The sequence below is a fragment of the Microcebus murinus genome, chromosome 13 (genome assembly GCF_040939455.1).
Source record: "Microcebus murinus isolate Inina chromosome 13, M.murinus_Inina_mat1.0, whole genome shotgun sequence".
Taxonomy (NCBI): Eukaryota; Metazoa; Chordata; class Mammalia; order Primates; family Cheirogaleidae; genus Microcebus; species Microcebus murinus.
Window position 1 is genome coordinate 4240731 of NC_134116.1, and position 22927 is coordinate 4263657.

At 39.7% G+C, this 22927-nt stretch overlaps 1 pseudogene; it reads right to left on the minus strand.

The window, feature by feature from the left end:
* The window catches only part of LOC105864411 (ubiquilin-1 pseudogene), a 98435-nt pseudogene extending 83354 nt beyond the window's left edge, over positions 1-15081 (minus strand).
* Positions 15082-22927: the final 7846 nt, after the last annotated feature.

Consider the following 22927-nt stretch of genomic DNA (forward strand, 5'->3'; position numbering starts at 1 on the left):
ATGAAGATCAAAGCAGAAGTGAATGAAATGGAGAACGAGAACTATACTAAAGATTAACAAAACCAGAAGCTGGTTTTTCGAAAAGATAAACAAAATCAATGGCCCTCCTGCTAGATTAACAAGGACCCAAAGGGAAAGGACTCTAATAAACTCAACAAAAATGAAAAAGGAGAGATCACAACAGACACCACAGAAATACAAAACATTATATTTGACTATTATAAAAATCTATTTGCTCCAAAACTATAGAATGAAGATGAAATGGACAAATTCTTGGATTCATACAACCTCCCTAAGTTCACCCAGGAGAAAACAGGATTCCTGAATAGACAAATCTCAAGCTCAGAAATTGGAGCACTAATTAAAAACCTCCCCAAACGGAAAAGTCCTGGGCCAGATGGCTGCACTTCAGAGTTCTACCAAACATACAAAGATGAACTCATACCTATACTATGGAAACTATTCCACACCATTGAGAAGGATGGTAGTCTTTCTAACTCATTCTATGAAGCCAATATCACCTTGATGTCAAAGCCAGGAAAGGATGCAACAAAAAAAGAAAATTACAGACCAATATTCCTCATGAATTTAGATGCAAGAATCCTAAATAAAATTTTAGCAAATAGAATTCAGCAGCACACCAAGAAAATAATTCATCATGATGAGGTGGGCTTTATTCCAGAGATGCAAGGATGGTTCAACATACACAAGTCTATAAATGCAAGTCACTTCAGAAATAAAATCAAGAACTAAGAACATATGATTCTGTCAATAGATGCAAGAAAAGCATTTGACACAGTCCAACACAACTTTATGATGAAAACTCTTCACAAAATAAGCATAGATAGCTCATACCTTAAATTTACCATATCCATCTATGACAAACCCACAGCCAGTATCATTCTAAATGGGGAAAAATTGCAATCTTTCTCTCTTTGATCTGGAATTAGACAAGGATGCCCACTATCTCCTCTCCTATTCAACACAGTGCTTGTAGTCCTAGCAATAGCAATCAGTCTGGAGAAGGGTATTAAGGGCATTCAAGCGGGGGAAGATGAAACCAAACTCTCTCTTCACCGATGATGTGATACTATACCTAGAAAACCCCATGGACTCTTTCAAGATTTGATAACTGAATTTGGTAGAGTTTCAGGTTACAAAATCAATATACACAAATCAGAAGCATTCATATATGCCAAAAACCATCAAGCAGAAACTCAAATCAAAAATGCAATACCTCTTACTATAGCCCCAAAGAAAATTAAATATCTAGGAGTATATGTAATGAAAGATACAAAAGATTTATACAAGGAGAACTATGAAACACTAAAAGAAGAAATTGCAGAAGATTTAAACAGATGTAAAAATGTACCTTGTTCATGGATTGGTAGAATCAATGTAGTTAAAATGTCAATATTACCTAAAGTGATCTATAGAATTAATGCAATCCCCATCAAAATACCATCAGCATTCTTTACAGATCTAGAAAAAAAATAATTCTTCACTTTCTATGGAACCATAAAAAACCTCATATAGCCAAAGCAATCTTAAGTAAAAAGAACAAACTGGGAGGCATCAGTCTTCCTGACTTCAAGCTGTTCTATAAAGCAATAATAGTTAAATCAGCCTGGTACTGGCACAAGACCAGAAGCATGGATATCTGGAATAGATCTGAGATACCATAGATGAAACCATCAGTATACAATAATCTAATCTTTGATAAAGCTGACAAAAATATACAATGAAAACTTGTTAGCTACATGCAGAAGATTGAAACAGGATCCCTACCTCTCACCTCTCACAAAAATTCACTCAAGATTGATAACAGATTTAAACTTAAGGCATGAAACCTTAAGAATACTAGAAGATGATGTTGGGAAAACCCTATCAGACATTGGTCTAGGCAAATAATTATTGAGAAAGACTCCCAAGGCAATCACTGCAGCATCAAAAATAAACAAATGGGATCTGATCAAATTAAAGAGTTTCTGCACAGCCAAGGAAACCATCAGTAGAGAAAATAGACAACCCACAGAGTGGGAGAAAATATTTGCTCTCTACACGTCTGATAAAGTTTCAATAACAAGAATCTATCTAGAACTTAAAAGAATTAACAAGAAAAAAATAAAACAATCCCATCAAGAAATGGGCGACAGAAATGAAAAGAAACTTCTCCAAAGAAGACAGAATAATGGCCTGCAACATATAAAAAACGCTCAACATCTATAATCATCAGAGAAATGCAAATCAATACTACAGTGAGATACCACCTAACCTCAGTAAGAATGGCCTATATCAAGAAATCCCAAACAACAAATGCTGGAGAGGATGTGGAGAGACAGGAACACTCTGACACTGCTGGTGGGACTGCAAATTAGTGCAACCTTTGTTGAAAATTATTTGGAGATACCTCAAACAGCTAGAAATAGAAATACCATTCGACCCAGCAATAGTATTGTTGGGCATCTATCTACCCATAAGAGCATAAGACATTCTATTATAAAGACATCTGCACCTGAATGTTTATGGCAGCACAATTCACTATTGCACGGTCATGGAAACAACCCAAGTGCTCGTCAATTCATGAGTGGATAATTAAAATGTGGTATATGCTCACAATGGAATATTACTCAATTCTAAAAAACGACAGTGAGCTAGCACTGTTTATGCTATCCTGGATTAAGCTTTAGCCTGCTGTCCAAAGTGAGGTGACACAAGATGTGAAAAATTGGCCCCACATCTACTTGCCATCAAATTGGTATTGACTGATTAAAACTATGGTTCTCAAATGATGGTAATGTTTGCCAGGGATTCGGGGGAGGGGGAGAAACCCAATACTAGGGATGTGGTGAGCATTTTGGAGTGGAAGGGCATAACTCTAACCCTTCTTAGGGAGAGGCAAAGATATACAATGTAACCAGAATGTCAAAAAAAACTGAAAGGATTTTTCAGGTGGTGGGCAGGTGGGAGGGGAGAGGTGGGGAGGAGTGTATACTTACATGATGTGTGCAGTGCGCATCACCTGGGGATTGGACACATTTGAATCTATGGCATGTTGGGGGGAGAGGGAGGGCTGGGGCAATATTTGGAGCCCTAACAATATTTTTACCTCCATAATATGATGAAATAAAAGGAAAAAAAATAGACATACCGTTTGATTCAGCAATCCGACTACTAGGTCTCTACTCAAAGGAAAAAAAAAATACATTCTATAATAAAGACATTTGCACTCAAATGTTTATGGCAGCACAATTCACAATTGCAAAGATGTAGAAACAACCCAAATGACCATAAATACATGAGTGGCTTAAAAAATGTAGTATATGTATACCAGGGAATACTACTCAACTACAAAAAACAATGTGAACTAGCATCTCTTATATTATCCTGGATAGAGCTTCAGCTCATCCTTTGAGGTAAAATATCACAAGAATGGATAAAAAAAAGCACCACATATATTTGCAATCAAATTGATGCTAACTGATAAACACTATATGCATTGGGTGCTGGTCAGGTGGGGGGGATAATGAGTGTGGGTAAACTCACAACTAACTAATGGGTGCGCTGCATGGGGACAGGGGATGCTTGTAGCTCAGGCTTGGTGAGGAAAAGGCATTATATGTAACCAAAATGTTTGTACCTCCATAATATTCTAAAATTAAAAAAAATATTTAAAAAGATCACAAATTAACAACATAATATCACATCTCAAGGAACTAGCAAAGGAGCAAACCAAACCCAAACCCAGCAGAAAAAAAAACAAATAAAGGTCAAGGCATAATTAAATGAAATGGAAAACAAAGAAAAATACAAAAGATGAGTGAAACAAAAACTTGGTTCTTTGAAAAGATAAACAAAATTGGTAGATCTTTTGCTAGATTAACCAGGAATAGAAGGAGCCGAATTAGTGTAAGCAGAAATGAAAAAGAAGATATTTCAACTGATACCACAGAAGCATAAAACATTATCTGTGAATACTGTGAAAATCTCTACACACATACACTAGAAAATGTATAGGAAATGAATATACAACCTTGGAAATATACAACCATCTAAGACTCAGTCAGGAAGAAACAGAACTCTTGAACAGAGCAATAATGACCAATGAGATTGAAGCAGTAATAAAAAATCTTCCAACAACAACAACAAAGCTCTCGAGCAGATGGAGTTACAGCCAAACTCTATCAGACCTACAAAGAAGAGCTGATATTATTGCAGAAATTATTCCATAACGTTGAGGAGACTATCGTCACCAACTTATTTTATGAAGCCAGTTTATGTTCATGACCATTGCCCACTTTTTGATAGGGCTGTTTGATTTTTTCTTGCTAATTTTCATGAGTTCTAATTAGATTCTAGTTATCAGCCCCCTATAAAATGTGTAGGATGTGAAAATTTTCTCCCATTCTGTAAGTTGTCTGTTTGCTTTCATGTCTGTTTCTTTGGCTGTGCAGAAGGTTTTAATTTGATCAGGTCTGATTTATTTATTTTTGTTGCTGCTGTGATTGCCTTTGTGGTCTTCTTCATAAATTCTTTGCACCGGCCAATGTCTAGGAGAGTGTTTCCAACATTTTGTTCTAGAATTCTAATAGTTTAATACCTTAGGTTTAAGTCTGTTACCCAGAATGAGTTGATATTTGTGAGAGATGAAAGGTGTGTATCTTGCTTAAGCCTTCTACAAGTGGCTATCCAGTTTTCCCACCACCATTTATTGAATAAGGATTCTTTTCCCCAGTGGATGTTTTTGTCTGCTTTGTAAAAGATTAGATGGCTATATAAGAATGGTTTTATATCAGGGTTCTCAAGTTGTGTTCCACTGGTCAATATTCCTATTTTTGTGCCAATACCAAACTGATTTAGTTACTACAGCTTTGTATTATAGTTGTAATCTGGCATATTGGTACCTTCCATTTTGTTTTTATTGCCTAGAATTACTATTGATATACGGGGTCTTCTCTGGTTCCAAATGAAGCATAAAATTATTTTTTCTATATCTGTGAAGAATGATGTTGGTATTTTAATAGGAATTGCATTGAATCTGTAGATCAGTTTGGGTAGTATAGACCTTTTAACAATGTTGATTCTGCTGACCCATAAACATGGTATGGATTTCCATCTGTTTAAATCCTCTGCTATTTCCTTCCTCAGAGTTTCCTAGTTCTCCCTGTAGAGGTCTTTTACCTCCTTAGTTAAATAGATTCCTAGGTACTTAATTTTCTTTGTTGCTATTGTGAAGGGTATTGAGTCTTTGATTGGTTCTCAATTTGATTGTTATTGAAGTATATGAATGCCTCTGATTTCTATGTATTGATTTTGTATCCTGAGACTTTACTAAATTCATTTGTCAATTCCAGGCATCTCTTTGTTGAATCCTTGGGGTTTTCTAGATACAATATTATATCATCAGCAAACAGTGAGAGTTTGATCTCTTCTGCCCCAATTTGGATACCTTTAATTCCACTTTCCTGTCTGATCAGTATAGCAAGGACTTCTAGCACTATTGTTGAATAGAAGTGGACATAGTGGGCAACCTTGCCTGGTTCCAGTTCTGAGTGCTTTCAATGTTTCTCCATTCAGTGTGATGTTGGCTATTGGTCTGTCGTATATGGCTTGTATCATTTTAAAGTACATCCCTTGTATGCCTATTTTATTAAGTAGTCTCATCATTAAAGGGTGTTGGATTTTTTCAAAAGCTTTTTCTGCATCTATTTAAAGAATCATATGGTTTTTGTTTTTGCTTCTGTTTATGTGGTGAATTACATTTATAGATTTACATATGTTGAACCATCCCTGCATCACTGGGATGAAGCCTGCTTGGTTGTGATGGATTATTTTCTTAATAAGCATCTGGATTTGGTTAGGTAGGATTTTTTTTTAATTATTTTTTTTATTTTGGTATATTATAGGGGTACAGATTTTAAGGTTTCAATAAATGCCCATTTACCCCCTTCCCCTCAAAAGTCTGAGTCTCCATCATGACCATCCCCCAGATGGTGCACATCTCACTCACTATGTATGTATATACCCGCCCTCCTCCCCCCTCCCACCTGCCCAATACCCTATTACTGTAGCACCTATGTGTCCACTTAGGTGCTACTCAGTTAATACCAGTTTGCTGGAGAATATATCTGGTGCTTGTTTTTCCATTCTTGGGATACTTCACTTAGTAGTATGGGTTCCAGCTCTAACCAGGAAAATATAAGGTGTGCTATATCACCATTGTTTCTTAGAGCTGAATAGTACTCCATGGTGTACATATACCACATTTTATTAATCCATTCTTTGATTGATGGGCACTTGGGCTGTTTCCACAGCCTTGCAATTATGAATTGTGCTGCTATAAACATTCGAGTGCAGGTGTCTTTTTTGTAGAGTGTCACTGGATCATTTGGGTAGATGCCCAACAATGGGATTGCTGGATCAAATGGTAGATTCACTTGTATCGCTTTAAGGTATCTCCATATTGCTTTCCACAGAGGTTGAACTAGTTTGCAGTCCCACCAGAAGTGTAGGAGTGTTCCTCTCTCTCCGCAACCACGCCAGCATTTATTGTTTGGAGATTTTTTGATAAAGGCCATTTTTTGTTGAAAATTTTTGCATGTATATGTACAAGGGATATTGGTCTGTAGTTTTCTTTTTTTGTTGCATATTTTCCTGGTTTTGGTATCAAAGTAATATTCGCTTCATAAAAGGTGTCGGGGAGGTCTCCATTCTTCTTGATGTTATGGAATAATTTATGTTAGATAGGCACGAGTTCTTCTTTGTAGGTGTGGCAAAATTCAGGTATGAAACCATCTGGGCCAGGACTTTTCTTTTTAGGAAGATTTTTAATTGCTATTTCTATTTTGGCTCTTGATATTGGCTGTTCAGGAATTCTATTTCTTCCTGATTGAGCCTAGGGAGGCTGTGAGTTTCTAGGAATTTGTCCATTTCCTCCTCATTTTCCAGTTTCTGTGCATAAAGGTTTTTGTAGTATTTTTTTTTTATTTTGGCATATTATGGTGGTACAGATTTTAAGGTTTCAATAAATGCCCATTTCCCCTCCTCCCCCCAAAAGTCTGAGTCTCCATCATGACCATCCCCAAGATGGTGCACATCTCACTCATTATGTATGTATATACCCGCCCCCTTCCCCCCTCCCACCTTCCCAATACCCTATTACTGTAGCACCTATGTGTCCACTTAGGTGCTACTCAGTTAATACCAGTTTGCTGGAGAATATATCTGGTGCTTGTTTTTCCATTCTTGGGATACTTCACTTAGTAGTATGGGTTCCAGCTCTAACCAGGAAAATATAAGATGTGCTATATCACCATTGTTTCTTAGAGCTGAATAGTACTCCATGGTATACATGTACCACATTTTATTAATCCATTCTTGGATTGATGGGCACTTGGGCTGTTTCCACAGCCTTGCAATTATGAATTGTGCTGCTATAAACATTCGAGTGCAGGTGTCTTTTTTGTAGAGTGTCACTGGATCATTTGGGTAGATGCCCAGCAATGGGATTGCTGGATCAAATGGTAGATTCACTTGTATCGCTTTAAGGTATCTCCATATTGCTTTCCACAGACGTTGAACTAGTTTGCAGTCCCACCAGCAGTGTAGGAGTGTTCCTCTCTCTCCGCAACCACGCCAGCATTTATTGTTTGGAGATTTTTTGATAAAGGCCATTCTCACTGGGGTTAAGTGATATCTCATTGTGGTTTTGATTTGCATTTCCCTGATGATTAGAGATGTTGAGCATTTCTTCATATGTTTGTTGGCCATTCTTCTGTCTTCTTTAGAAAAATTTCTGTTCAAGTCCTTTGCCCACTTTTTAATGGGGTTATTTGATTTTTTCTTCCTAATTTTCGTGAGTTCTAAGTATATTCTAGTTATCAGTCCCATATCGGATGCATAGGATGCAAAAATTTTCTCCCATTCTGTAGGTTGTCTGTTTACTTCATGACTATTTCTTTGGCTGTGCAGAAGCTTTGTAGTTTGATCATGTCCCATTTATTTATTTTTGTTGCTGCTGTGATTGCCTTTGGGGACTTCTTCATAAACTCTTCGCCCAGGCCGATGTCTAGGAGAGTGTTTCCAACTTTTTCCTCTAGAGTTCTAATAGTTTCATATCTTAGGTTTAAGTCTGTTATCCAGCGTGAGTTGGTTTTTGTGAGAGGTGAAAGGTGTGGGTCCTGTTTTAGCCTTCTACAGGTGGCTATCCAGTTTTCCCAGCACCATTTATTGAAGAGAGATTCTTTTCCCCAGCGTATGTTTTTGTCTGCTTTGTCAAAGATAAGATGGCTATATGAGGATGGTTTTATATCAGGATTCTCACATCTGTACCACTGGTCAATATTCCTGTTTTTGTGCCAATACCACAATGTTTTAACTACTTAAGCTTTGTAGTATAGTTTGATATCTGGCATATTAATGCCTCCCATTTTATTTTTGTTGCCTAGAATTGCTCTTGATATTCGGGGTCTTCTTTGGTTCCATACGAAGTGTAAAATTATTTTTTCTATATCTTTGAAGAATGCTGATGGGATTTTAATAGGTATTGCATTGAATCTGTCGATCAGTTTGGGTAGTATAGACATTTTGATGATATTGAGTCTGCCGATCCACGAGCATGGTATGGATTTTCATCTGTTTACATCCTCTGCTATTTCCTTCCTCAGTGTTTCATAGTTCTCCCTGTAGAGGTCTTTTACCTCTTTGGTTAAATATATTCCTAGGTACTTTAATTTCTTTGTTGCTATTGTGAAGGGAATTGAGTCTTTGATTTGGTTCTCAATTAGATTGTTGTTGGCGTATATGAATGCCTCTGATTTCTGTGTATTGATTTTGTATCCTGAGACATTACTAAATTCATTGATCAGTTCCAGGAGTTTCTTGGTTGAATCCTTGGGGTTTTCTAGATACAATATCATATCATCAGCAAACAGTGAAAGTTTGATCTCTTCTGCCCCTATTTGGATACCTTTGATTCCATTTTCCTGTCTGATTGCTGTAGCCAAGACTTCCAGCACTATGTTGAACAGAAGTGGAGATAGTGGGCAGCCTTGTCTGGTTCCAGTTCTAAGTGGGAATGATTTCAATCTTTCCCCATTCAGTATGATGTTGGCTATGGGTCTGTCATATATGGCTTGTATCAGTTTTAGGTATGTCCCTTCTATGCCTATTTTCTTAAGTGTTAGTATCATGAAAGGGTGTTGAATTTTGTCAAAAGCTTTTTCTGCATCTATTGAAAGAATCATGTGGTCTTTGTTTTTGCTTCTGTTTATGTGGTGAATTGCATTTATAGATTTACGTATGTTGAACCATCCCTGCATCCCTGGGATGAAGCCCACTTGGTCGTGGTGGATTATTTTTTTGATAAGCGTCTGGATTCGGTTAGCTAAGATTTTGTTGAAAATTTTTGCATCCATATTCATTAGGGATATTGGTCTGTAGTTTTCTTTTTTTGTTGCATCCTTTCCTGGTTTTGGTATCAGAGTAATATTCGCTTCATAAAAGGTGTCGGGGAGGTTTCCGTTCTTCTCGATGTTGTGGAATAGTTTCTGCAAAATAGGTACTAGTTCTTCTTTATAAGTATGGTAAAATTCAGGTGTGAAGCCATCTGGACCGGGACTTTTCTTCTTAGGGAGATTTTTAATTGCTGTTTCTATTTCAGCTGTTGAGATTGGTCTGTTCAGGGAATCTATTTCTTCCTGGTTGAGCCTAGGGAGGCTGTGTGTTTCTAGAAATTTGTCCATTTCCTCCACATTTTCCAGTTTGTGTGCCTAAAGATTTTTGTAGTATTCATAAATTGTATCTTGTATCTCTTTGGGATCAGTTGTGATATTTCCTTTTTTATTCCTGATGGAGCTTATTAGAGATTTCTCTTTTCTGCTTTTCGTTAGCTTAGCCAACGGCGTGTCAATTTTGTTTATTTTTTCAAAGAATCAACCTTTTGTTTTATTAATCTCCTGAATAGCTACCCTGTTTTCAATTTCATTTAGTTCTGATTTGATCTTGTTGATTTCTCTTCTTCTGCTGGGTTTGGGGTTGGTCTGTTCTTCTTTTTCCAGCTCTTTGAGTCATTTCATTAGATTGTCTATTTGTGATCTTCTTTACTTTTGGTTATAGGCATTTATGGAGATAAACTTTCCCCTCAGAACTGCTTTAGCTGTGTCCCAGAGCAGTTGATAACTTGTCTGTCCATTGTCGTTTTCTTCATAGAAGTTTTTTATTTCCGTCTTGATTTCTTCATTTACGAAGTAATCATTTAGTAGGAGGTTGTTTAATTTCCATGTTTTTGTGTAGAAATGTGAGTTTCTGCTAGGGTTCATTTCTAGTTTTATTCCAGTGTGATCTGAGAAGGTACATGGTATGATTTGTATTTTTTTAAATTTCTTGAGATTTTCTTTGTGTCCTAGGATATGGTCAATCTTAGAGAATGTCCCATGAGCTGATGAGAAGAACGTATATTCAGTGGATTTTGGGTAGAATGTTCTGTAGATGTCTGTCAGACCCAATTGTTCTAGAGTTTTGTTTAAGTCCATTATTTCTTTATTAATTTTCTGTTTGGAGGATCTGTCTCGTGCCGTCAGTGGGGTGTTGAAATCTCCGGTGATTATGGAGTTCCTATTAATCCATTTGCTTAGCTCCAGTAAGGTTTGCTTTATGAATCTGGGTGCACCTAAGTTGGGTGCATATATATTTAAAATTATTATCTCTTCTTGTTGGACTGTGCCCTTCACCAGTACATAATGACCCTCTTTGTCTTTAACTACTTTTGTTGGTTTAAAAACTAAATCGTCTGAACTTAGAACTGCCACACCAGCCTTCTTTTGGCTTCTATTGGCTTGGAATATTGATCTCCACCCTTTTATTTTTATTCTGTATGCATCCTTGCAGGTTAGATGTGTTTCCTGAAGACAGCATATACTTGGCCTCTATTTTCTTATCCATTCAGCCAGCCTATGTCTCTTGAGTGGAGAGTTTAAGCCATTCACATTTATTGAGAGAACTGATAGGTAAGGTAGATTACTGATCATTCTGTTGGGTTGGATGTTGTTGCTATGATTTCTGTCTTGAGCCATTGTAATATCTGGCCTTTAATATCTTTGGGTTTTGGTTGTTTTTATATTCGTGGGTTATTATTATGATGTTCCGTGCATAACGCTGTTTTAAGTACTTCTTGTAGGGCTGGTCTTGTCTTGGTGAATTCTCTGAGCCTTTGCTTGTCTGAGAATGTTTTTATTTCCCCTTCATATACGAAGCTTAGTTTTGCAGGGAATAATATTCTAGGCTGGGCATTGTTTTGTTTCAAAAGAGTGAGAATGTGGCCCCAGTCTCTCCTTGCTTGTAAAGTCTCATTAGAGAAGTCTGATGTTATTCGAATTGGCTTTCCCTTGTATGTTACTTGCTTCTTTTGTCTTACAGCTCTTAGAAGGGCCTCTTTAGTTGATACTTTGGTTAGTCTGATGACTGCTTGTCGTGATGTCTTCCTGTTTGCGTTGAATCTCCCAGGGGTCCTCTGAGCTTCTTGAACTTGTATATCCAGATTTTGAGCAAGGCCTGGGAAATTTTCCTGTATTATATCTTCAAACAGCTTGTCCAATCCTTGAGTGTTGTCTTCTTCCCCTTCTTGTAACCCTATGACCCTCACATTAGGTTTCTTCACATAATCCCACAGCTCTTGTAGGCTTTGCTCTTTTCTCTTGTTTCTCTGCTCTATTTCTGTGACTGATTTATTTAATTGGAGGGTGTTATCTTCCAGCTCTGAGATTCTTTCTTCTGTTTGATCTACCCTGTTCTTGAGACTTTCCACTGTATTTTGTAGTTCCTTGAACTGATTCTTCATTTCCAGGAGTTCGGTTACACTTTTCTTCAATGTGTCTATTTCTTTTCTCATATCCTGGAGACTTTTTGTGGTTTCTTGGTGTTGGTTATTGAGTTGTTGTTGCAGCTGGGTGAGTGTTCTTATGTTCCACTTACGAAATTCCTCTTCTGTCATATGGGTTGCCTGATTTTGGTCGGTGTCTGTTTCTACGGGGCTGGTGCTCCTCTTTGGGGGTTTGTTTTCCGTTTGGTTCTTCATATTTCCTGAGTTCTTTCGCTGATTTCTTCCCATGTCGATCAGTTGTTGTTTCTTTCCTTAGGTTATTGTTTGGGTATTCACACACCTTGTTTAGTTTCTGAGCCGTTAGGTGTTGCCTGTGGGTGAAATTGGACCACTCCCTTTATATTGATTCAGTGGGTGCCGTGGAAAGGCTGTGCAAGATGCCGTCCCTGTCATAGGTGGCGTTTGCTTGGAGGAACAGGCTATGGTGTTGATTTTGAGTCCTGTTATCAGCTCTCGTTCTGGGCGGAGCTGGGTTGGGTAAGCCTGCCCTCAGGCCGTTAGCAGGGGTCAAAGTTCTGTTCTCTGCTTCCAGGGAAAGCTGTCATGGCGGGGCTGGAATGGTCCCGCTCAGCCAGAAAGTCTGGGTGTGGGGGTGGGGCTGTCTGAGACCCGCAGTCTGCAGCAGGCCTCGCTTCTTTCCACCCTCCCCAACTCGGCAGCTACTCCTGGGCCTCTGCCAGCAGCCCAGACCACAAGCCACCAGGCCTCCCCGGACTGTGATGCCGGTGGGGAGGTTCCCTGCACAGGAACGCCACCTGGGTTGGGTGCACGGCCTCCTCCTGGGAGGAGGGTTGCCCTCTAGGACGCCGATCCCCCCCTGGAGGCACACAGACCTCGGTAGGCTGTTCACGTATAACCCTTCTGTGCCCTGGGCAATGGTAGCCCTCGGTGCAGGGGATCTGGTCTGCAGGTCCGACCTCTGGGTCCCAGAGTTCAAACTGTATTCCCACCAGGGAGAGGTTTTCCGGTCCTAATCACCCACAGGGAGCCCAAGCTGGGTCTATGTCTCTCAGCCTCTGAGTCAGCACTGTTTTCCTGGGTACACGGTGCCAGCAGCACCTGGGAGGGCGGGCTGGGTCCCAAATGGGAAGGTCCGTTCCCTGGAGGTGCCTCCAGCTGGTGGCTGTATTGTCTCTCTGGGCAGCCGCGGGTAGGGTCGACGGAGGGGAGGGGTAGGCCATATGGCGCCTGCCGCGCGGCTCCGGTCCGTGCACACGGAGGTGCCCGGAGGAAGTTGGGAACCTGGTGCCACGTCTGCTACAGGCTCACCGTTGGCAGGTGGAGGCAGTCTCTGGCCTGGTGTCCGCAGGTCTCTCCACCCGCTGGGGAGCCCACCAGCAGTCCCGAATGCAGGGGAGGGGAAACAGCAATTCCACCTACCCTTGCCACTGGTCTCCGGGCTGCTCCGGTGGTCTCAGCCTCCAGTTCTCCTCCGCAGCCTCCTCCCGTGGAGTCTCCCGGGGTCTCAGGTACCCCTCCTTCCAGCCCTTGTCCGCTGTATGCTTGTCTTCTTGCTTCTTTCCTCTAGTTTCTGCTAGAATCTGTCTTTTCTGCAGAGACCCTCTGTCTGGCGGTGTTATTCGTCCTCCATCTTGCTCCGCCCCCCTACCCCTTTAAATGAATGGTTAGCTCAAAAGCCTTGTCCTCAAGTTCTGAGACTCTTTCTTTTCATTGGTTTAGTCTGTTGCTGAAGATTTCCACTGTGTTTTGAAGTTCTCTAAAGGACTCTTTCACTTGTTTAAGTTCTATTCTATCCTTTCTTATGTTATCTAGCTCTTAATGGCTTATTCACTAATTTTCTGAAATATTTTTTTACTTCTCTTTGTTGGTTTTCATCTTTCTCTTCAATTCCATTCATGTTATTTGCCACACACATTCTGAATTCAATTTCTACAATTTCCTTATGTTTAAAGTTCACTACTGTAGCTCCATTGTGATCCCTTTGGGGTGTTGAACTCTTTTGTTTTTTGATGTTGCCAGGGATATTTGCTGGTTTCTTCTGATCTGAAACCTTTTTCTCAACTTAGGGCTAATAGGTTTGCAGAGCAACCGTTCTTTGCTGGGAACTCTCCTGCTTAATTAGAAGAAGGGGAGTTCCCTAGATTCCACTTGTCTCCTATCCTAGAATGTTGATGTGGTAGGAAAGAGGCATATGCACTAGAAGCCTATAGTGCAGCTGTTCTGATTTGTCCTGTTCACCTGTGATTGCAATTGTTCAAGTGTGTGCTCGATGATCTTTGTGCTACATGTTGGGTTGTTTCCCAGAGAGTTGTAAGAAGCTTGAGTTGGGAACTGAGCAAAACTCTCTCAATGAAGGTTGGAACTGTAGGGATTGCTCTGCCCAAGGTCTCCCTGCACAGGTGACAGTGGCAGCTGTGGCAGGTGGGTGAGGCTATCCAGGCAATGGTTGTGGTTTTCAGGCCATAGATGTTTGCTCATACTAGGTTCGAGTGTACTAATGGCTCAAGGCTGGGTGGTTCCTGGTGGGGTGTTGGACGTTGGAATAGTTCTCCTGGCCCTGCAGCAGTAGTGGAGGCTCAGGGGTGAGGTCTTATGGTCCATGTGCAGCTCTGGAATCTCAGGGGCAGTGTCCAAAGCCTAGAAGAAGCTCTGGAACCACAGGGGCTGAGTCTTCAGCTCCTGTATGAGAGCCTCAGAGCCAGGACTAGGTGAAGCCAGAAGCATGACTTCTGATCAGAGCCTCAGATGTGGAGGCAGGGCCATACTGACTGTGGGATGATACAATCTGGAGGGTGGAACCAGGGCTGAGGAGGTGACAGAGTGTTATGCAGGCTTGAGGACACCAAGGATGCCAAGTCATAAGAGACTGAGATTGTTTTCAGCTGCCGAGGGACCACAAATTTCTCCCTGCTCCACCTCCCACCCTGGACCCACTGAAGCAGTTGCTCAATGCCTCTGAGGTCAAAGTCTGCAGCACCTCAGTCAACTCCTGTGTTTAGATCCTGATGTGCTGTAGGGGAGGGGTTCTTGGCTTTCCCACAAAGGGCGTGGCTCAGAGGAGCTTCTGCTTTGTCTACTCCCTCACCAGTTCAGTAGGGACAATATGAAGTCCACCATACCGAAGCTGAGTCCCATGCTGACTTGGCACTGTGCAACTGAGAGCACAGGAAGCCTGCAGCTTCAGGCATCTGGGAATGGCTACCTCCCAATCCTGTGTCTGTTGTCTGATGCAATGAATCCATATAGACTTTAGGCAGGTCCCAGGTCCGTCCAGGCAGAGGCCTGTGCTGGTGGAGGGAGCTCTCTCACAATTCGGCCACAGTGCCTGTGGGGTGAGCATGGTGCCCCATCACTCTAGCCTCCTATTCTTCCCCATGTGTAGATGCCTCCCCATTGTATCATCCCATCACCACCTTTTTCACACTGAGTGTCCCTCATTGCTTCTCTGTGATTTCACAATGTTCCTTCTGAGAAGATCTGTCCTTTCATTAATCTTCTTTGAATGACTGATAGTACAGAGATTCTCCCAAAGAGTGACATCAGCAAGGTGGTGGAATAGGACTTTCCAACCCTCAAGCCCTCACAGAAACATCAATTTGAAGAACTATCCACACGTGAAAATACCTTCCCAAGAGCTAAGAGGTGAGAGATTACAGCACCTGGGTATAGCACACAAAAAAGAAAAGATACATTAAAGAAGGTGGGAAAAGTAGATTCATATTACCTGCATTACCTCTTCCCCTCAACCCCAGGTAGCACAGCAAGAGAAAGATACCCTCTCCTCAGGAAAAAATGAGGAAAGTGGGCAGAGGATTTGGCCTTGGATCCCAATATGGGAGCCACCACAGTAAAACCCAGTGCTTCTAGGCCCGGACCACAGGCTGGCCCCAGCGGCCATGGGCTCTTGACCACCCTCAGCAATGGGCTGGCCCTACTGCCCCAGACTTGAAGCCCATCCCACCAGGTGGCTGACCCTCACGGCCCTAGCAATAAGCTGACACCTTCAGATCCAGCCTTCATGCCCACCCCAGCACCAAGCTAGCCCCTGCAGCTCCAGGCTTCAGGCCTACACATCCCACAACCCAGGCTGGCTCCTGAAACCTCATGCTCCAGTAGACCAAGGGTCAAATTTTTTCCAAGAAGATGCCAACACCAGGTTGGCCCCCATAGACCCAGGCTCCAGGAACACTCCAGTGAACCCAGGTTCCAAAGCAGCGCCCACACACACACCAAGTTCCTAGCCTAGATCCCAGGGACCTAAGTTTCAGGCCTGCCCTAGCACCTGGTTAGACCTTATGTACCCAGATGTCAGGTTAGACCCACAGATACAGGCTCCAGGCCCACTCTTGTGCTCCAAGGCTTCAGGCCTAATCCCACAGACCCAGGTACCAGACCTGTCCACCAACTGGCCCAGACACTAGGCCATCCTGTCCAAAAACTCTAGGATCTAGCCCACCATGAACATGCCACATGGCCTACCCAGAATTTCTGGACAGGCTTATTAGTGAAGGGCTTTCCCAGCTGAAGCCAGTCTGGATATCTATGGATGTCCAATTGTTCTAGCATCATTTGTTGAAAAGACTATCTTTCTTCCATTCATTTGCATTTACCCTTTGTTAAAAATCATTTGGGCATATTTGTGGGGATATATTCTTGAGTTCTCTGTTTTGTTCCATTGATCTCTGTGTCTATTCTTACACCAATATCACCCAGTCTTAATTAAGGTAGCTATAAAATGAGCTTGTGATTTCAAATCTTCACAAAGAAAAGCAAACCATTTAGGCTAATATAACAGATGAGCATAATTAAAAGAGAATACTATAAGCAAAGGAGTCAAGGCATTAGCATCAGCCATAATTATTTCTTGCATTAAAAACAGAATCTAAAGAATTAATAAAGAATATAATAAATAATAATATAGATAATAAAAGTGCAGAATCTAGAATGGAATGTATCAGGATGTTAATAAAGGAGTTCAGGGAGCAGCTAGGTCAGCTCCTAAGATTTGCCAAATTGCTGAAAGTGGCAGAGAAATATTGGCTACTTTTACAGAAAAAACTAATTTGGAAAATTTATAGAATTGAAAATTTAAATAAGCAGGTCCAAATATGGTATAAATTTTATAATCAGTAATTTCCAGATTTAGATTGCAATGGAATCCACACTACTGGAGACATTTAGTCATGATGGGGAAAGCAGCAGATATGTAGAGAAGATGCATTTCATTCCAGTTTAATGGTTTTCTATGTGTCTTGAAAGATACATATGAATACTTGGTCAAAGAATAAATTAGAATAATAAAATTCAAACCACTATACCCACCAATTTACTTAAGAAATTGAATATTATCAACACATTTAAATGCTAGAGTTATTATGGTTCATTCATTTATACCAATTAATACATTCTCCACTGGAAGGTCATTTCAGTTGTATCTCTGCTTTTTGCTAAAGCAAACGGTGCCACGATAATCATTCCTATACATGTTTTCTGGTGTATGAGAGAGTTTTCTGAGGTGTATGCCTGCAAGTAGAATTGCTAGGGCATGGGTATAATGTAATAGACACTATACATAAGCTCACTCAGTCCTTACTTTAAACTCTTTCCAGCTTGTCTTACAATCTTCAGGGGAGAAGATTGTGAGAGACATGCAACTCTTCCTTCCAAATATACATTTGAAGAACATCTTGTACTGGTTCTTTCACAGTTAACCTCCCTGCATGTCTATGACCTAACTTATGTCAAGTAAACCATCGATGGAAGGTCTGAGGGCAAAAGTCACATGATGTGTGGGCTGACATGTGCAGGGAGATTGTCTTTTTTGCAAGCATGAGAGTGAGAGTGGCCAATTCTGTAGAATCAGATTTTTTCATGTACACACTTACAGCCACAAGTACAACAGCAGCTGTTGGACTTTGTGATAACAGTCTGTGTGATTTGAGATTGTTTGTTTTTACATATTCAATTCCTGGCAGTGTACAGTCCAAGCCCTCACATATGGATTGTCCACATATGTAAATTCAGTAGTCTGTTTCAATCAATTCTGTATGGATGGGCTATCTGTTATTTTATGCTCTTCAACTAAGATTATGATGAATATAATTCATGTTAAACATGATTGTATAAATGACAAAATATGTATCAATATCTTCACTTATAGCAGAGTAATGTTGTCCAAGCTGTCCTTAAGCTCTCCAACACTCGATGCTGTCAAATGTTCTAGAAAGCTTGCCCATATCACTGGAAAAATTATATTTTCTCTGCCAAAATATATTTTCTCTGAGATACTTCTTTAAGTATAATGCACATTTTTTGAGACGCTTTCTGTTTCTAACTGATTTAAGGAAGTAATCAATCCTTTTCAGAGTGTCAATCCTTTGGGGGTAGGTTTCCTTAAGTGTGTTTTTAGGAATTTCTTCACTTGAAGATGTCTTTAGATGAATGTAAAGCCTTGTTTTTAATAAAGTGGTAATTACCAATGTTTTACTTTAGAGTCTACACTTTTTTCATGATTTGAGTATGTCTTCCTCACTAAGCTTATTCACTACTAGCTTTTGATTTAAAGTGAGAGACATGCAACTCTTCCTTCCAAATATACATTTATAGGCCATCATAGGGTTTATTATTGTTGTATCTGAGGGAATAAGGTCTGAGGACAGGAAAAAAGATAGGAAAACAGTTGATCAATGGAGCAGTCACAACACATACACTTATCAATGAAGTTTGTCATCTTATATATGCACAGTATGTAGCATGCCAAAACAATGAAAATATTAAGAGTAGTAACACCAATGATCACTGACTACATATCATAACAGATATAATAATAATGAAAAAGTTTTTGTGAGAATTAACAAAATGTGACACAGAGATATAAATGACAGCATGCTATTAGAAAAATGGTGCCAAGAGACTTGGCTCTATGCAAGATTGCCACAAACGTTCAATTTGTAAAAAAAAAAAAATGCAGTATCTGTGAAGCAAAATAAAGCAAAATGCAAGAAAATGAGATATGTCTACATATATCCTCATGAAATGAAATCAGTATGCCAAAGAGATGCCTGCAAGTCCATATTCATTGTAGCATTATTCACAATAGCCAAGACATAGAATCAATCTAAGTACCCATCAATGGACAAATGGATCTTAAATATATGGCAGGGTACAGTGGCTCATGCCTGTAATCCCAGCTCTTTGGAATGCTGAGATGGGAGGATCACTTGAGGCTGGGAATTTAAGACCAGCCTGGGCAATGGAGTGAGGTCTCATTTATTTTTAAAAAAGTTAGCTGGGGATGGTGGCATATAGCTGTAGTCTTCAGCTACTTGGGAGGCTGAGGGAGCAGGATCCCTTGACCTGAGAGTTTGAGGCTGCCATGAGCTATGATCGCACCACTGCACTCCAGCCTGGGAAACAGAGACTCTGTCTCAAAAATAAATAAAAAATAAAATAAAATAATAAAATTAGTGATATATATATATATATATATATATGCTGGAATATTTATTTAGCCTCAAATAAACAGGAAAGTCTGTCATTTGCAATAATTAGGTGAACCTAGAGGACATTACCTTAAATTAAATAAGCCAGGCCCAGAGAGACAAATACCACATGATTTCACTTATATGTGGAATCTAAAAAAGTCCAACCCATAGAAGTAGAGAGTAGAATGGTAGTTACCAGAGGCTGGGGGTGGTGGTACATGAGAAAAGTGTATAAACTTCCCTCTGAATAAGTTCTGGTGATTTATTGCACAGCATGATAGTTACTATAGTTAATAGTTACATATATTTAAAAAGATATACATTGTAACCAAAATGTCTAAAAAAACTGTTAGCAGGAGGTGGAGAGATGGAAGGGGAGAGGAGGGGAAGGGTATGTACTTACAGGGTGGGTGCAGTGCGCACCACCTGGTGACTGGACATGCTTGAACCTCTGGCACAGCGAGGCGGGGCAGGAGGGGGAGAGGCAAGATATGTAACCCTAACAATATTTGTACCTCCATAATAAGAGGTAATAAATTAAAAAATATAATAAAAATATATAATTTTGAATTAAATTTTTAAAATTAACTTTCCAAATCATATCCTAAGAGAGGATTTTAAATATTTTAAATTATTTTTTTTATTTTGGCATATTATGGGGGTACAGATTTTAAGGTTTTAATAAATGCCCATGCCCTCCTACCCCCACAAGTCTGAGTCTCCAGCATGACCATACCCTAGATGGTGCACAGCTCACTCATTATATATATATATATATATATATATATATATATATATATATATATGTATATATATATATATACCCACCCTCCTCCCGCCTTCCCACTGCCCAATACCTTATTACTGTAGTACCTATGTGTCCACTTAGGTGCTGCTAAGTTAATAACAATTTGCTGGTGAGTATATGTGGTGCTTGGTTTTCCATTCCTGGGATACTTCACTTAATAGTATGGGTTACAACTCTAACCAGGAAAATATAAGATGTGCTATATCACCATTGTTTCTTAGAGCTGAATAGTACTCCATGGTATACATATACCACATTTTATTAATCCATTCTTAGATTGATGGGCATTTAGGCTGTTTCCACAGCCTTGCAATTAAGAATTGTGCTGCTATAAACATTCGAGTGCAGGTGTCTTCTTTGTAGAGTGTCATTGGATCTTTAGGGTAGATGCCCAGCAATGGGATTGCTGGATCAAATGGTAGATCCACTTGTATCGTTTCAAGGAATCTGCATATTGCTTTCCACAGAGGTTGAACTAGTTTGCAGTCCCACCAGCAGTGTAGGAGTGTTCCTCTCTCTCCGCATCCACACCAGCATTTATTGTTTGGAGACTTTTTGATAAAGGCCATTCTCAGTTAAGTTAAATTATATCTCATTGTGATTTTGATTTGCATTTCCCTGATGATTAGACATGTTGAGCATTTTTTCATATGTTTGTTGGCCATTCTTCTGTCTTCTTTAGAAAAGTTTCTGTTCAAGTACTTTGCCCAATTTTTAATAGGGCTATTTGATTTTTTCTTCCTGATTTTCGTGAGTTCTAAGTATATTCTAGTTATCAGCCCCTTATCGGATGTGTAGGATGCAAAAATTTTCTCCCATTCTGTAGGTTGTCTGTTTACTTTCATGACTCTTTCTTTGGCTGTGCAGAAGCTCTGTAGTTTCATGATGTCCCATTTATTTATTTTTGTTGCTGCTGTGATTGTCTGTGGGGACTTCTTCATAAACTCATTGCCTACACCAATGTCTAGGAGAGTGTTTCCAACACTTTCCTCTAGAATTCTAATAGTTCCATACCTTAGATTTAAGTCTGTTATCCAGCGTGAGTTGGTTTTTGTGAGAGGTGAAAGGTGTGTGTCCTATTTTAGCCTTCTACAGGTGGCTATCCAGTTTTCCCAGCACCATTTACTGAAAAGGGATTCTTTTCCCTAGCGTATGTTTTTGTCTGCTTTGTCAAAAATTAGATGGCTATATGAGGATGGTTTTATATCAGGATTCTCACATCTGTTCCACTGGTGATATTCCTATTTTTGTGCCAATACCATATTGATTTAATTACTACAGCTTTGTAGTAAACTTTGATATCGGGCATATTAATGCCTCCCATTTTGTTTTTGTTGCCTAGAATTGCTCTTGATATTCGGGGTCTTCTTTGGTTCCATACGAAGCGTAAAATTATTTTTTCTATATCTGTGAAGAATGCTGATGGGATTTTAATAGGTATTGCAATAACTCTGTACATCAGTTTGGGTAGTATAGACATTTTAATGATGTTGAGTCTGCCAACACACGAGCATGGTATGGATTTCCATCTGTTTACATCCTCTGTTACATTTCCTAACTCAATGTTTCACAGTTCTCCCTGTAGAGGTCTTTTACCTCCTTGGTTAAGTATATTGCTGGGTACTTTAATTTCTTTGTTGCTATTGTGAAGGGAATTGAGTCTTTGATTTGGTTCTCAATTAGATTGTTGTTGGCGTATATGAATGCCTCTGATTTCTGTGTATTGATTTTGTATCCTGAGACTTTACTAAATTCATTGATCAGTTCCAGGAGTTTCTTGGTTGAATCTTTGGGGTTTTCTAGATACTATATCATATCATCAGCAAAGAGTGAAAGTTTGATCTCTTCTGCCCCTATTTGAATACCTTTAATTCCATTTTCCTGTCTGATTGCTATAGCCAGGACTTCCAGCACTATGTTGAACAGAAGTGGAGATAGTGGGCAGCCTTGTCTGGTTCCAGTTCTAAGTGGGAATGATTTTAATTTTTCCCCATTCAGCATGATGTTGGCTATGTGTCTGTCATATATGGCTTGCAACATTTTTAGGTATGTCCAGTCTATGCCTATTTTATTAAGTGTTCGTATCATGAAAGGGTGTTGAATTTTGTCAAAAGCTTTTTCTGCCTCTATTGAAAGAATCATGTGGTCTTTGTTTTTGCTTCTGTTTATGTGGTGAATTGAATTTATAGATTTACGTATGTTGAACCATCCCTACATCCCTAGGATGAAGCCCACTTGGTTGTGATGATTTATTTTTTTGATAAGTGTCTGGATTCGGTTAGCTAAGATTTTGTTGAAAATTTTTGCATCTATGTTCATTAGGGATATTGGTCTGTAGTTTTCTTTTTTTGTTGCATCCTTTCCTGGTTTTGGTATCAGAGTAATATTCGCTTCATAAAAGGTATCGGGGAGGTTTCCGTTCTTCTCCATCTTGTGGAATAGTTTCTACAAGATACGTACTAGTTCTTCTTTGTACGTGTGGTAAAATTTGGGTGTGAAACCATCTGGACCTGGACCTTTCTTTTTAAGAAGATTTTTAATTGCTGTTTCTATTTCAGCTGTTGAGATTGGTCTGTTCAAGGAATCTATTTCTTCCTGGTTGAGCCTAGGGAGGCTGTGTGTTTCTAGAAATTTGTCCATTTCCTCCACATTTTCCAGTTTGTGTGCATAAAGATTTTTGTAGTATTCATAGATTATACCTTGTACCTCTTTGGGGTCAGTTGTGATATCTCCTTTTTTGTTCCTGGTGGAGCTTATTAGAGATTTCTCTTTTCTGCTTTATGTTAGCTTAGCTAA